The 17305-nt window shown below is 42.3% G+C and overlaps 1 protein-coding gene across 11 annotated transcripts in view; it reads right to left on the reverse strand.

The window, feature by feature from the left end:
* Numb (NUMB endocytic adaptor protein) overlaps positions 1-918 on the reverse strand; it is a 166785-nt gene extending 165867 nt beyond the window's left edge. For 6 of the 11 annotated variants that reach the window (XM_048798953.1, XM_048798946.1, XM_015493644.2 and 3 more), the window contains exon 1: positions 770-918. The gene's annotated coding sequence lies outside the window, so the exon portion shown is untranslated. The remainder of the gene's footprint in view (positions 1-769) is intronic. The other 5 variants (XM_048798955.1, XM_048798957.1, XM_048798954.1 and 2 more) reach the window with 3 other exon arrangements.
* Positions 919-17305: the final 16387 nt, after the last annotated feature.

The raw sequence follows: 17305 nt of genomic DNA on the forward strand, positions 1-17305 counted from the left end.
GTCTCTGATCCCAAACTAGGCCGTGGGGGGCAGGGCGCACGCCGGTTCCTCCCCCCCCGCCCCCCCCCCCCCAGAGGTTCCAACGGTCTCGGCGGGTCCGACCCTCGGAAGACCCGCCGCTCGCCATCTCCGCAGGGGCCCTTCCCCTCCGGACGGCCGCCTTTCTCAGGAGACTTCTCACCCCGCTCAGTGCCTTTCCTCAGACGCCCCACTCGGACCCAGGCCGCCCCCTGTCACTCCGGACCCCGGCCGCCCTCGGGCTCCCCACCTCCCTCTCTCTCCGATAGGGGCCACTCCCAGTTCCCTTGACCCCCAGCTCTGGCCGCACCCGCTGCTCCCGAGCTTTCGGGGCTCCCCCTCTCACTCCCAAGTCGTCCTGGTTATTCCCAAGTCACCCCGCCCTCGGACCAGTCACCCTGGGTCACCCCCCTCTCTCTGGGACCCCAGTCGCTAACGTCTCCTCAGGGAGCTACCTCTCAAACAGCCGCCCGCAGTCAGCGCCCCAGACCCGAGCAGCGGGATGTCCCAAAGGACCTCCCGGCCTGACCCGCTGGTGTCCGGCGCCAGCCTACCTTCCCAGCGCGAACTCCAGGAACCGGGCCATTCTCTCACCAGCCCAGTCAGGGCGAACTCGCCTCCGCCCTGGCCCCGGCCCCAACCCGGCCCGTAGTCCAGGCCCCCTTCCTCCGGCCTCCGCCTCCGGAGCGCTGAGCTGGAGTTTCCGCCCCATCACGGCCTCCAAACCTGAGGCCCACGTTACAGCACTCACCTGCCGGGGCCCCCGACCAACTCCCGGGCTGGTGCCTCTACCTCGGCCGCCAGTAGCCACCAAGCGCCACCACCTCCCCCATGACAACAGGCCCACCCTATATCATACTTCCGACCTATCCATTGGACCGTGGGGCGGCGGCTCTCTGCTATGATTGGCTCAATTTACCCGCCCGTCATCGCGTCTTTAACGCCCCTTTTCCTGGACCGTGTATTCGCCCCCGCCCGGACCTGGAGAGCCTTAGACCAAGCTTTATTTGTAATTGGTTGATAGTTGGGCAGTTCGAAGTTTTGATAGGCTGCTTGACGTGTCTGTTAAGTTAACTGGCAAAGGATGTGACCACCACGGTTGGTTCAAGCTTGTGCAGTTTGGTTGCGCAGTAGAAAGCAAAGAAGGGGCAGACGCTCACATCCGAGGTTTCTGGGGAAGGGTTAACTCTTTGTTGTGGAGTGAAAACTCTTCCCCTTCTCCGGCTCCCTTCCTACAAGGCGAAGCTTATCAGTGCCAACTTACTCATAGAGGTAACCCTTGCAAAACACCAATACCAGAGGTTGTGTTTAAGAAGTATTTCTAATCCCCTGGAAGAAAGGTACTGTAGAGATAAAATTTTCCCCTTTCCTTGAGGTCCCAATGCTCCCAGTTTCCTTGAAGTTCTTTCCGGGAATCTCCCAGCTAAAGGGCAAAGAGCAGCCTTCTATTTAGCAGCAAACAGTCCACTTCAGTTGCGATTATATAAGTCGTCAATAAAATGAAGCGTAACCTCGAGAGCTCTCCAGCTTCCAGACCCACTCCTAGAGGGCTTCTGACAAGTGACCATCCAGTCATCAGCAAGTTTTGAATAAGCGGGCCACATTTTACCCTTGTGGATGTTCTGGAAATAAGAATTCCTGCCCCCTCCTCTCCTTCCATCCTTGCTTGTTTTTTTTTTTTTTTTATGTTCATCAGTTTTTAAATAGTCCTACTAGCTGTGTGTCAGATACTTTAAAAGCTTGTGTTTTTTTTCCTAAACCTCTTCCTAGCAGTCTAAATTAGAGCCATTGAATGAATTGCAGTGTTTGTTTGTTTGTTTGTTTCTTTTCTGTCTCTCTTGGCACAATGCACAAGAATAAATGATTGCATTTTTTATTCATTTGGGTACAAATCACAGTAGGCATTTTTGAGAAATCTGGTGTTGCTATAAAAACTCTTGTGCTCCTAGAAATATATTCATCATTAGCTTTTGTGCTTTTCTTTTTCATTTCCACCCACTTTTCCTGCTCCTGAACAAGAAAATGCTGTCCTAATTACTCTTTGAATTTCTAAATCATATTTAAATTTACCTTCTTCACATATCTACCTATGTACTAAGCAAACCCACAGTCCTTGAAACATACACGAACTCCATCAAGGATCTGTTCACCTCACAAGCACTACTTTAAGATTGGGATCTTTCTGTGGGACCAAGAATCTGGACTTTGGAAATTTTGTACTTTGCCCCTACCTTCTTCCTGCTAATTCTTTGTTCCTGTCTATTTTACTTACTAACCTATCCTTTGCAGAGCAAGCTACAAGGAAACTAAAACTGTATGGTTTGTTATCCAGAAGAAAAAAATAATAATTTTCTAGTTTATATTTTTAGTCAAATTTAAATAAATTACACACTTCTATTACCAAACCAAGTGGAAATTATTCCTCCAGTAACTATACATAAAAAGTGTCTTTTCCTAGTTATTTTCCGGAACTTTACTCCTCCTTCTCTCATCCTCACCTTCCAATTTAGAAATAACCTCCCATTCAATTCACTGACTCAGAAAAAAGCCCATAAAAGGAAGTGAAAAAGCCAAAATAACTTCAGAGATGTCTGAATCATTTACTTAAAGGAAAGATCAGACATTGACCATGATAAGCTGGAAGTCAAGATGAAAGCCTTAGCTAACATCCCACAATAAATGCAGTAACATGCAAATGTGAAGATGTCCCAATGAGAAGGAAACAGCAATGCATTCTTTCACACAGCCTTTTAATATATCACCAGCAGCTTTCTTCTCTCTAGCCTTGGCAGTGTGCTATACTACCAATTTTAGAGCAAGCTAGAAGGCAATTAATGTCCTGGCAGATAGGAAACAATAACGTCATAGGAGGGAATAGCCATTATTATGGTACTTTGAGTAATAATGGCTCTTGCACAGCCACAGTGACTTGGTGCCATAGAGAACATAGAATTAGGCCAGTCTCACTAAGAGGACCTGCCATCTAAGTTTAGGAACTCAACAAAATTACTATCACAAAATGTGGGGGAAAATTGCACAAAGGTCAGTTATTCATCCTGATTCAAACACTTAATGGTTTTCATAAATGCTTTTGCTCATACATGTATATGTACTTTTATGACCGCCATTCTTTGTGAAAATCAGTTAAGAAAGAAAATGTAAATACATAAACCCAGTAAGAAGGAAAGCCTTTTTTATAAAACATGAATGTTTTAAAATGCTTGGAACTAACAGAAGTCTATTGTGTTATCAAAGACTGTCAGTACTGAAGAGATTGTTCCTTGAACCATACATTTTGATCTTCTGTGCATGAAGTAACCTTGTAATGTAATTACTCCATCCAGCTTCTCTTTTCCTTCCTGTGTTCTGTGCCTCTCCCTGACTCTTGGGGCCCCCTCTTAGAAAGCAAGAACACTGGAGTCTGGGAGTCTGGAGCTTTGTGTTATGAGGCAGGCTGTGTAGGTGGCAAACCTGGTATCTGTTCAGAGCTACTGGAGCAAGACTAGGATGGCAGGTATATGAAGGGAAAAAAAATAGCCTTTATAAATCCAATTAAGTGGAAAATGGAGGATCAGAGCCATGTCTCAATATCTGAAGAGTGATATAGATGTTTTGGGCTTTGGTGGGTAGTAATGCTACTTCTTCTCCAGCTCTCTTTTCATAATGTCACTTTGCAAGAGAGCAGAATCCAAATCTCCTTTCATATCTATTTTAGTCCAGAGAAGCAAAATCTCACCATGGCAAAGTTCTGTTTTTTATTTTTGGGATCTCCCCCATACTGCACCCCCCTCACTCCCCAGTATTCTATACACAATTCTAATTCCAATTCCAACTGGATTAGAGAAACAAACAACTGATGGAGAAGAAAATCACTCAGAAAGCAGACAAGGGCCAGAGCTGTCTGCCACTAGCAGTTGGAAGCAAGCCAAGATACTGGATAAGAGGTGGTTTCCTGGTTAGGGATCCCAGAGGGTGGAGGCAGAAGGGAAGTGGGAGAGAGAGAGAGAGAAAAGGGAGGAGAGAGAGATAGCCAGGAAAGACAAGACAGGAAAAGAGAGACATTGGGTCAGGAAAATAGAAGATAAAGAAAACTAGAAAGAGAATCCAGAAGCCCAACTTGAGTGCTGAGCCAGCTTTGAGCCCTGCTCCAACCCCTCCCTGGCTGTGGACTTTACACCAGGTTGCATAATTGCAACAGCAAAGCACAGTCTCTGCCACTGGTTAAAAGGGGAAGTGTGCCAGGGCTCCAGCCTATGAGACTATTCTTCTGTCACCTGGAAATCCTCTGTGAGTTCAAAGCCTACTGCTCTGGCACCAAGGCAGACTGACAAGGAAGGATAGATTCATGCAGTCAGCTGAGGTCCGTATCTTCATAAAGGTGACCACTGCCAAAAAAAAAAAAAAAAAAAACTCTGACTAAACAAAGGCAGATTATCTGGGAGAAGATGATTTTACCATCCCAACCCGGGCAGCCAGGCTGCTTTCCACCTTGGAACAAGGCACTGTAGTTTCAAGGTTTAAGGCTCTGTTTCATGGATGGGAAGAAAGAAAGAAAGAAAGAAAAAAAAAAAAGTCAATGGAAGGGGCTGTTCTCTCAGAACCATTTGCTTTCTAATTCCAGGGCTTTTGTGACTTTTAAATACTATACTATGCTTTATTATTTCTAAGTACATTTATTTTCATCCTCAAGGGGAAAAAAAAAAAAAAAACAGGAGGCTGAGGCAGGAGGATTACAAGTTCAAGACCATCCTCAGCAATTTAGCAAGGACCTAAGCAATTTAATGAGACCCTGTCTCAAAAAATAAAAAGGGCTGGGGATATGGCTCAGTGGTTTAGCACCCCTGGGTTTAATCCCCAGTGAAAACAAAACAAAAAAAAGAGAAAAGAAAAGAAAGAGCACTTTACCCCCTCAACCCATCTTGCATATTATAAGTAAGATGATTTTAAGGGCTTATAAAATAGATAGGCAATTAGCTCTTAGCTCTGCCATTGTGCTTATTGAAAGGAGCCCCTAGTTACTATCACCAGATCTATGGGTGGATCCACCATTCTTCTGCAGCAGGGAGTGGGCTGTACAAAGTACTTAGCACCATTTAAACTTTTGTTCATTCCTGTTTTACATGCACAAAGAGTTTCCTGGAAACATGGCTACTCTCCAAGGTTTCTCAGAGTAGAATGCCTTCTAGAACTCCAGTGACCCAATCACTTGGAACCTCATAAAATAGTAGACTCAAACTTGGACTCTCAAACCTAATGTATTAAAATGTGTGTGTGTGTGTGTGTGTGTGTGTGTGTGTGTGTGTGTGTGTCCTGGCTCTGCCATTTACTAACTGTGACTTTTTGAAAGTTAATTCATCTCCCTAGGCTTCGCTTTCTTCCTTAAGATGTGTATTAGCTATCTTTTGCTGTGTAACAAATTCCCCTACAATTTAGTAGCTTGAAATAACATTAGACAAGCATGGTGGCCCACATCTATTATCCAAGTTACTCAGGAGGCTGAAGCAGGCCAATCACTTGATCTCATGAGTTTGAGACTAACTTGAACAACATAGTGAGACTCCCATCTCAAAAAAAAAAAAAAAAAAAATCACAATCACAGCATTTATTCATTTATTATCTCAAAGTTTCTCTGGGACAGAAATCCTGTTGTGGCTTAGCTGGGTTCTCTAGCTCCGGGTCTCTCAAAAAGACTATAGTCATCCCAAGGCTCATTTGGGATGGTTTTGTTTCCTAGCTCATTCACATGGTTGTTGGTAGGATTCAGCTCTGCACAGGCTTTAAACTAAGCTCTTAGGTCCTTAGGAGCTGTTGGCTGATGGTGTCCTCGGTGCCTTGCCTAGTGGGCCTTCTCACAGAGCATGTTGCAACAAGGCAGTTTACTTCATCAAAGCCACAACAAGAAGGCAAGAGAGAGCACCAGCCAGAGAGAGTGTAGCAAGACAGAAGTCACAAATCTTTTGTAATACAATCAAAGAAGTGGCCTTCCATCACTTTTACCACAATCTTTTAGTTAGAAGTAAGTCATTAGGTACAGTCTACACTCAAGGGGAGGGGATCACATGAGGATGTAAATACCAGCAGGTGTCATGTTATTATTTGGGCTAATAATAAATAACATATTATTTGTAGGGTTCATTTAAAAATTAAATGAGGGGCTGGGGTAGAAGCTCAGTGGTAGAGTGCTTGCCTATCATGTAAGTGTCTGAGGCCTAGGTTCATTCCCCAGAAAAATAAAATAAAATTATGAGAGAGCAGGGCATGGTGATACACACCTGTAATCCCAGGGACTCAGGAGGCTGAAGCAGGAGGATTGCAAGTTCCAGGACAGCCTCTACAACTTAGCAAGGCCCTAAGCAACTTAGTGAGAAGTTGTCTCAAAATTAAAAATAAAAAGGGCTGAGGAAGTAGCTCAGTGATAAGGAACCTGGGTTAAATCCCCAGTACAAAAATAGTAATACCAACAACAATAATAATCATTAATTGAGAAAATTTATGTTCAATTTGGGGTCATTGTATATAACAGTATATAACTGACACAACTATTATTACTATTAATGTTATTATTCAGTATCTTTTGGGGGAGGGTACTGGTGATTGAACTCAGGGGCACTCAACCACTGAGCCACATCCCCAGCCCTATTTTTGCATTTTTATTTAGAGACAGGGTCTCACTGAGTTGCTTAGTGCCTTGCCATTGCTGAGATTGACTTTGAACATGCGATACTCCTGTCTCAGCCTCCCAAGCCGCAGAGATTACAGGCATGCAGCACAGCACTCAGTTTATTTAGTATCTTTAATAGCTCATTTTCTCTTCTAATTACCAGAAGAAAATCTTTTATGAGGACTAAATGAGGAAATATATATAATTCAGGACCTGACCATAGTAAGTGCTCCATAACCATTAGTAATTATTAGCATTATTTTTTTTTCTTTTTTTTTTTTAAGAAGAGAGAGAGAGAGAGAATTTTTTAATATTTAGTTTTTAGTTCTCGGCGGACACAACATCTTTGTTTGTATGTGGTGCTGAGGATCGAACCCGGGCCGCACGCATGCCAGGCGAGCGCGCTACCGCTTGAGCCACATCCCCAGCCCCAATTATTAGCATTATTAATGTGTAACATCTAATTGCCTCTCCAAGCTATTGGAAGGAAATTCATGAATTCTGGTCACTCTGGCAACTTTACAAGATCGGTCTTATTTCCATATATTTTGTTCCGTTTTCCTTGAGCACTCTATACTTGCCAGAGTACAAGTCCAGATTTGGGGTTCATAAAATATTATCAACAATTATCTAATTTCCTGCCTGCCCTGTACCACGAAGGGTATGCTCAAAACCTGTAAGATGGACTAATTATGGCAGCACCTCCTACAAAAGTGCAAACCTAGCTCCATTCAGGTTCCAGAGATAGGGAAGTATGCCTGTCTATAGATCCTATGCAGGATTCCTTCTCCTTTCATTCTGAGGTGAGGACTGACTCATCAGATCTTACAATGACCAGCACTTTTTGAAAGAAACAAAGGTCACACAGCCTAGTCTCTGCTCATTCTTCCAGGCATACACCCAAGAGGAGGCTCCCACACCTTCATTGGAAGTAGTAAGAAACACGAGATTGAATAAAGAGCAATTTTGCAATTAGAAAGTTGGAAGAAGAGAGTCCAGTTTGCAACATGAACATGATGCCTAAGAGCTTGGGGTGACCAGGCAGGGCTGGGTTGAAGCTGGCTTCCTTATAAGGGAAGAAGAAATTGAGGGTTGGCCTGTGGCCAAGGAAAACAAGGAAGTATAATTAAGGAAACCCCATTATTTAGGCTTTGAGTAATTTCTTAGGGCTCACACATGATTATTACATAAGACGAGGGAAAAGAAAAAATTAAAAAAAAAAAAACCTCCTGAAGTATAAATGAGTCTTAAACCAAAATTCTCTAGAAAGGTCCAAGTCTGCAACTCATTCCATCTCATCTTTTCAGACCAGGAATGTCTATTCAAATTATTTCCTCCACCCCCACCCCCTGTCAATATTTGCACATGTTCTTCTGTGTCCCATGCAGAAGAAAATTATCCTCACTAAGAAATGTCTGGAACTCTTTCCAGATCCAGAGTCACCTTCTCTAGCAGCACCTGCTATGGTGTCACACATTAAAGCTAAGTAGTCACAGGTAATAATGACCTGCACCTCTGCCTCCAAATCAAGTCACCTGTGCAGCTGTGATTTAAAGAAGCTTAGCAGTATTCTGGGATACACTATTCTGGGCCCCTTCTCCTCCTGACACATTCACAAATGTTATCACATTGTGCACAGAAATACTCAAAGCAGAAGTTGCTGAGAAAGTACTGAAAGGCTAAAGGGAAGGTATGTACCAATACCAAGTTCCTCTTCTGATGACTTTTATCTTCTCTCATTCCAATTCTGTGTTTCCTCTATGTTTGAGACAGAGGAGATTGAAAGTTTCAAACCTCTTAATAACTCAAAAAGACCTCTGTCTGCCCCTTGGCGGTTTGGCCCATTTTAGAAGGGAAAGAAGCGGTCTGACTACACAATAGGGATGGTGTATTTATTTACTCAGCCCTTTCCTATGCTGTAGCCAGAGCATCAGCCATTTCATTTTGCCTTCAGGAAGTTCATTTAGTGGTAAGCTTTCTTTCTTTTCCTGTTAGTTTCCTGCAAAAGGACATCAGTATCTTCCTCAGGACAGCAGTTGATAAGAAGGATGTTGTTGCTCAAGTGGAGACAAACATATTTCCTATTACAGACCCAGACCATCCCAGGGCATTGGGATTTGATTGTGGAAATAACAGAAGAACCTGATTACCACGCCTACTTCCCTGGTGCCATCTTCTTCCTGAAATACTCTCTCTAGTGGGATAAAATAATTATATCTTCCACTGAGTAGAATTTCACACTTTCCCAAAGTAGCATCAAGTTATATAGAAGCAGAGTTGGAGGCGCTGCAATTGGCTTAGCCTAGTAATTGCATTAGAGGGTTAACATGAGGAGGCAGCTTAAAATTTGCTTAATTTTATGTTTCTTGGAAACCTGACAAATCATATAGGTTTTCTCTAAGTTGGATTCCATTTGCTTGCTCCCTCTCATCCTACAGATCACTTTCAAAGTTATTATTACAGGGGGCCTAGCCATCACTGGGTCATGTACCCCTCTTATACACACTGCACTTCCACTTTGGATACACACATTCCCTGGGTATAATTGCTTGGTGACTATCCATTCTGCTGTGCATCAGCACTGTGATCCAAGGACCATATCCTTCCTGCTCATGGCTTGTGGGAGACCATCTCACACGTGACTGAGTTAATTCCCCTGCTGGGCGATGTGGCATCAGGCACCCATGCTGCTAGACTGCTCCACTCTTCTAGGTTTCCAGTGACTGTGTCTTTGTGCCTGGAGGTGTCTTCCTACAGCCCCATGGGTGGAGCTATGCTCACCTGTTCCTTTGTAATATAACCCCTTGCCCTGTTTAAGATAGAATGTTCCATGGAAGTGCTTTGTGTGTGTCCCCTTCTCTTACTCTGTCCTTGGGTGTGGCCTACCAGGATATCAGTCAGCCTGCTGACAGTAGACATCATGAAGATAGACTCAGCCTCCTGAAACCTGACCCCTTGCCTCATTTGAATAGCTTCTCCTCAAAAAAGCATGCATGTGTGTGTGTGTGTGTGTGTGTGTGCGCGCGCGCTCTCTCTCTCTCTCTCTCTCTCTCTCTCTCTCTCTCTCTGTCTCCCTTCGGACCCTTAAGGTCAGAGGAGCCGTCACAGCGACCCCAAAGAAAAAAGTATTTGTGTCTCTTGTGTGGTTATTTTGTGCAGCCCAGTTAGCCTTGTTTACCTGGAGTGACCTTTTAGTCTAGAGAACAAAAATACAGCAATGGCTGCCTAGCACAGGACCTGGCCATCAGTAGATCACTAAATATCTAGTGAGTGAATGGATGAATGAATGTCTCTAGGAGCCGCCTTGCCACTAGACACAATCATTTATTTTGGGGTGGTGCTCTGGGAGTTATAAAAAAAGCATGTGCTAATTATCATATCATAATCACTAGTGGTTATAGTAATTAGTAGGTAAAAGCACAGTGGTGTAGTATGACTAAATAAAGCTCTCCACTAGTATGTGCAGGGCCATCTCTGCACTCTGAATTTGAAATCCCACTGCCTATCTGTGGACAGGGACATTCCTTTGGGAAATTCTATACAGAGTTGCCAACACTGGGAACAAGGAGAACTCAACTTCCCTAGACTCCATGAAAGCTTTCTGGTCTAAAATGAAAGAACCAGGCCCTCTGCTACTTTCCCTTCAGGCTCTGAGGCTTATTTTCCTATCAAGGGTCTGTGCTGAGTCACCCCTCCTCCAGTCAAAACAAGTCAACTCTCTGGGGACACGGAGGGGAGTGGGAAGTAAGGACTCAGCCTGCTAATCTCCTCCTCCACCCATTTGAGGCCAAGGTTCATGGCCTTGGCCCTCTGCCTGTGAACTAGAGGGCTACCCAAGAGGGGAAAAGACTCTTCTGTTCCTTTCCTACCTCTAGAGCACATGGTCTTTTTTTTTTTTCCCTCTTTCTTCTGCCGTAGGGAGATTAGAACAGAAGAGAAAGGAAGACTAAACCTGAGGGCACAGTACTTTGAAGGATGGAAGGGAAGGTATGGGCAGGGGGAGATGAAATGGGATGAAGGATGTTAAGACATGAAGAATCCCTGGAGATTCTTCAACAGTTCTCACATTCAGGACAGCCAAGGCACAGCCTAGTTGCCAGGACACCAAGAAACCCAGAAATGTAATCAGTGGGAGGTGCTGACGGCAAAGAAGCAGGCAGATCTATTACACAGGCCCCCTCTAAAGAGCTACGCCCTGTGGGAGACCACAGACTGCTCAAGACTGGGTAGCAAAGGGAGGGAGTGGGTGTTCATCATAAGACCCTGAATCAGAAGGCCCACACTCTATTTCCAGCTCAGCTGCCAATTTGTGGGGAGGACCCCAAGCAAAAGATGACTGTCAGAGATGTGACTTAATCAGATGCCTATGGGATGGGCATAAATTTTCAGGAAGCTTTGAAATCTCTAGATGAAAGGAAATGCCAGGAAAAGCTATCATTACTTTGAGCACTGATCATAGAGAAGCCAGACCATCTCAGTGCCTGTATCAGAAGCTGCAGTATTTCCATCTTGAGTGGACCAGTCCCTGGAGACCTGGTTTTCTATTAGCATTAGTCGAGAATAGGGTCAATGGTGAGGTCCTTAAGGAATACAACCAGAAATCCCAACACTGGAATATAGAAATTTCCAACCAAGCTTCAACAGTTGTCTTATGTGGACTGATTCTGACCAAGCCTAACTTGCCAAGGGTCTTGACTACAATTTGGTAACATTTCTCTCTCTTCTCTCTCTTTTACATGTGCATAAAGCTACTTTAAAACTAGGGCTTGAACAGTTTCAGCTACTCAGGAGGCTGAGGTAGGCAGGAGGATCACTTGGGCCCAGGAGTTGGAGGCCAGCCTGGGCAAGATAGCCAGACCCCTTCTCAGAAAAAAAAAAAAAAGGAAGTTTTGATTCACTAAAGGACACATGGACTCCTAAATGATTATCCCAATTGTGACTCTCCATCTCTAAACAAACAATCAAACAAATAAATAAAAGGGAACATGTATGCTTAACCTAGATCATTATTCTATTTGGCAGCTTGTGACCCTGATATACTCTTCTGTTCATCCCTTGTGTAGTTTAACCATAAATATTCTCTTCCCCACTCCCTCTTCTTGTCTCTGTTCCATGAACCATCCAGATTGTCATTGCAAAGGAGCTCATTTGTCCCTGAGTCCTTGAATGAAATTATATTCCCCTTCCTGGTCTCTCCAAAACTAACAGGCAGACTAGACTCAGAACAGGCCTTTAAATCAAGCCTGGAACAAGTTCTTACCTGTCCTGAATGAACTAAAAAGCAGCCATCCCAGTCACTATCGCCATAGGAACAGATATGATTTTTCTACTCTTGCATGATGTCTACAAAATTTGCCTAGCTGTTGCAAAGCAGATCACTTAATAAAGCCAGAGTTGCTGCAAACCAAGAAAAATCTCAAGAATGGACATGTGACTGCTGGGCAAGCTCCCATGGCGAGAGCTGAGCTAAGTCTGTGGTATCACAAAAGGGAAGGTAAACTCAACATGGTCTCATCTCTCAAATCCCCAAATCTTGGATCTCAATGTCACTTTCCAAGTTCTAATAGAGTTAAGCTTAGGAGATAGATAGATAGATTTCCCTGCTTCAAAGTGAAGGTAATAACTACATGGAACTCATTACCCAGGGAGGGAATATCATCTGAATACATAAAATATCAGAGCAAATTTATTCATTGTAGGGCTGTGCATGAATGAAGCTGTAGGGATCTTGAACTAACCATTTTCTTTTTTTTTTCTACTGATATTTCAAGCTAATTGTGTGATTTTATTTGATTTGAAGACAATTTTAGATTATTTGATAACTTTTTTTTAGGGAGTCATCACCAATATTCTTTTATTTTTTTAAGTAAAATGGAATAGAAAATATAACAGTACAGATACTACAGGTTGTTTATTGTTTTACAAAACTAATCAGTCACATGTAGAGAGAGATACATATGAATCTGTATGTAGGTGGGTGGAATGGGCGTCCCTGTGCAAAACATTTTTCTTACAATGGGTTGAACTAACCATTTTCAATCCTCCTCCTATGTAGAATCCCAGGTTCTTCTCCTAGTCCCAGGATTCCAGTTTGGTAGGTTGGAGTAGGGCCCAGGGATCTGTATTATATTTTGGTAAAGCTCCCTCAAGTGATTCTAATCATAACTGGGTAATGAGAAGTTTGGATAGAATGTAAGGTCTGAACCAAACCTGATAATCCCTATAGTCCTAACTGTCAAACTGCTTGTTTGTGAATGACAACTCAGAGACTAGATAGAGCTGGTGTCCTTGTGACATGGGAACAAACTCCAGACCAGCCATTAGATTCCAAATCCGTGGATTGAATCCAGCAGTATAATAGTCCTCTGTTTCCTGGCTCATTTAGAGCCTTCTCCAAAATCAGTCTTTCCCACCTCAGGGATGAACCAGCTAGGGCTTTTAGAACAAGGTACTACTTTTGGAAGGAAATATTCAGATTTGCTTACCAGGATGAGGTACATACTTTTCTCCCCATGAAGTACTGGAGATTGGACCCAGGGCTGGGAACATGCTAAGCAAGCACTCTACCACTGAGCTACACCCTCTAGCCCTTTTATTTTATTTTGAGACAGAGTCTTACTAAGTTGCCCAGGTTGGCCCTTAACTTGTGATCCTCCTTCCTCAGCCTCCAGAGATTACTAGTGTGTGCCACTGTGCCAGGCTTGCAGACTTCTTTATACATTTCCCTCATGACTCTTCTTGCACAGTGTTAAACACAATACTAAACATTCATTTTTTACTAAATATTTACTAATTGAAAACTAGATACTCTAGACTAATGGTTTATTGCTAAGGATATAAATTAATAAATAAATAAGATTATGGTAAAACAGACCAGACTAAAAGGTTTTTAGTTGTCTAGTATGCTCTCAGAAACTACTTTTTATTGCAATGGCTAGAGACAATGGAATAGCCATCTCAGGAAACTCTATTAAAGAGTCATTTTATGCTCTTAGGAACACAGTATATAAGTTCTTCAGAAGATGGAGCTAACCTGAGGCCAAGAAAAAATGTAAAAGGAGGTTCCCACCTTTTCTTCTTGAATAATAACAATGAACTTGCATGGTGTAAGAACTATGTGAACATGCTTACCTGTCCTGAATGACCTAAACAGCAATTGTCCCAGGTCACAATCATCAAAGGAATAGATGATTTTTCTGCTATTGCACAGCACCATAGTGAGCCTTTGGTAGTTTTTTTTTTTTCAAGATTTTTATTAGTTGTTGATGGACCTTTATTTATTTATTTATCTGTTTATATGCAATGCTGAGAATCAAACCTAGTGCCTCACGTGAAGTAGGCAAGTGCTCTACCACTGAGCCAAAACCCCAGTCTCCCTTTGAATTAATTAAGCTTGATTCCATTTCTGATACCTCCAATGTATCCTTGTACAAATCACAGAATCTTTGACCCTTACCTTCCTCCTGAATGAAACAACAGCTACTTGCCTATTTGTTATATGATCAGAAATCATTGGCCCTGTGCCTGGCATACCACAGGTATCTGAAAAATGGTTGTGGTGATGACATAGGGTTGAAACTTGGAACAGATCATCAGAATCTGACAGGAACCAACTTGTATGGTCAAACTGACACCTAGTGGTACAATTTTAGAACATGTAAAAAGTAATTGCTGGTTTGTAACTTAAATTGGGGAATTACCAGAAATCAAGGGAGCACCTGCTTTATGTGAGTTAACAGTGTTTAATCCTCACAAGTATGCATGTTATAATGACTTGCCAAGCTTTTTTTTCAACTTTATTTTATTTTTTTATGTGGTACTGAGAATCAAACCCACTGCCTCACATGTGCTTGCAAGCACTCTTCCACTGAGACACAACCTTAGCCCGGCTTGCAAAGCTTTTAAAACATACCATTTGGACCTAGTGTGGTGGCATCTGCTTGTAAACCCAAAGACTGAGCCTAAGGATTACAAGTTTAAGGCCAGCCTCAGCAACTTTACAAGATTTTTGGCAACTTAGCAAGAGCCTATCTCAAAATAAAAAAGTGCTCTGGATATATATATGCTCAGTGGTACTGGGTTTAATCTCCAGTATTCCCCTCCTGCCTCCCTCACTCCCTAAAATACCTACTATCTGGGTCTCACCATCAGAGATTCTGATTTAACTTGCAGGAGGTGTGGCTCAAATTGTGACATTGTATAAAAGTGATTTTAATATGCAATTGATCCATGAGATAATTATTATCCTCATTTTACAAATGATGAAAGTAAAACTCAGGGGTTGGAGATATGGCTTAATGGTAGAACACTTGCCTAGCATGTTTGAGGCACTGGATTTGATCTCAAGCAATGGAACAGCAACAACAAAACAGTAAAACTCAGAAAGAAAAGTTATTTCCATAAAGTCATACAGAGTAACTGCAAGAATTTGAACTGAAATCTACCATTTTCCCATTATATCATGTTGTCTTTGCAGAGACTTTTGAAGGTTGGAATCGCCTCTCTTAGGTTCTGCCTGTGGAAGTCTCGACTCAGGGCTCTGGGGGAATTAATTGCATGGTTCTTTGAGCTGAAGCTCTGCCAATAACTGTTTGGTATCAATGGGGCAGCAAGGTCCAATGAGGGCACTGACTGCCTGATCCACTCTCTAGATTCTTTCTTTTCAGAACTTTAAATTCACCTGCTCCTTTGATGGATAAATTAGCAGTGTGAGATTGTTTGGCTCCAAACTGAATAACTACAAGATAAATTTAAATCTTTTCTGAGATCACACAGATTAAACATCATCTGCTTTTGAGATCCATGAAAGTGCTGACTATATTGCCGCCACACACTTACCAGGTTGGACAATAGCAATTGAGATGATAAACATTGTCAGATAAAGGAAGATAAAAGGGCCCAGTCCTAACATTTGATACTGTTTTCTAAGTTAGCCTGCCACAGATGATCTTTTTTTTTTTTTTTTAAAGAAAGAGTGAGTGAGAGAGAGAGAGAGAAATTTTTAGTGTTTGTTTTTTAGTTTTCGGCGGACACAACATCTTTGTGTTTGTATGCTGGCACGCATGCCAGGTGAGCGCGCTACCGCTGGAGCCACATCCCCAGCCCCACAGATGATCTTGAAAGCCCAGGGAAGCATGAGTTTGATCCAAACCCATCCTGTAGGGACAGCTTCTCAGTGCAGGCTTAAAATATGAACAAGCCTCATTGGTTTGTTTGTTTGTTTTTTAATATTTTCTAGTTGTAGATGAATACAAATAATGTATGTGCATGTACAATTATATTACAAAAAATTCTACTATTATATATAAATATAATGCACCAATAAAAATGTTGATTAAAAAGATATAATTATCATACCATACAATTTGTCCATTTAAAATATACAACTCAGTGGTTTTTAGTGTAGTAACAGGGTTGTGTGACCATCACCGAAATCTAATTTTAGTACATATTCATTGGGCTAAAGGAAACACCATTAGCAGTCAATTCCCATTCCCATCCCCACCCACCTCTCCCAGCCCTAAGCAACCACTTATATACCATCTTTACGGATTTGCCTATTCTGGACATTTGCATAAATGGACTTACGTATAGGTACCCTTTTGTGTTATGCATCAGTTGGTCATTACTTTTTATTGCTGAGGTGCACCAAATTTTATTTATCCTTCATGAGTTGATGGCTATTTGGACTGTTTCTGCTTCTTGGCTATTATAAATACCACTCTATGAATATTCATATCAATTTGGATTTCTGGCATTATGATTTTTGTGTGCTTAAAAGTAATAATTAAAGCCAGCTGCTGTGGCACAAACCTGTAATCCCAGTGGCTCTGAAAGCTGAGGCAGGAGATCTCAAGTTCAAAGCCAGCCTCAGCAAAAGCAAGGCTAAGCAACTCAGAGAGACCCTGTCCCTAAATAAAATACAAAATAGGGCTGGGGTGTGGCTCAGTGGTCAAGTGCCCCTCAGTTCAATCCCCGGTACCAAAAAAAAAAAGCCCAATAATTTAAGTATATATTAAAATTCTACCATAATTTAAAAAATATTTTCTGGCCCTTCATTTAAAAAAAATATGACTGGAATCTCAGAAAAATCAGAGTGACTAGCTTACATTTGACTTCTGAAAGATTCTGCTGCTGTCTTCAACAAAACAAACTCATTTTATCCAAAGACAATAAACCCTCCAAAGTCAGAAAACCCGTCTTACACTTGCTGGCAGAGTTGTAAATTCAAGGTCAGCCCAGGCAATTTAGCAAGATCCTGCTTTACATTTGCTGGCATATCCATGATGACTACTGGCACATGTATTTGTTAAATGTTTTCTGACAATAGAGATTATCAAGAAATGAGAGGGCAGGGTGGAAGAATCAAGCAATAACCAACAGGAGGTGGTAGGGGAAAGAGTAAATTCTAACAGTGCTTTTCTTCTGTTCCTCAACCCCCACTTTGCTGTTACTCTGGTCTTTGTCTGGTCTGTTGGTGGTTCATGGTTCGCTAAGGGGGAATAACTTAGATGGAATGTATAAACTAAGAAAACCACAAATCTTTATTGAAACATGGAAAATTTCTCTAGATCCTAAGAAACACCTGCAGGGTTCTTCTCCCACCCGCTAGGCCAGACCAAAGCT

This window comes from Marmota marmota, unplaced genomic scaffold, assembly GCF_001458135.2.
Source record: "Marmota marmota marmota unplaced genomic scaffold, marMar, whole genome shotgun sequence".
Taxonomy (NCBI): domain Eukaryota; kingdom Metazoa; phylum Chordata; class Mammalia; order Rodentia; family Sciuridae; genus Marmota; species Marmota marmota.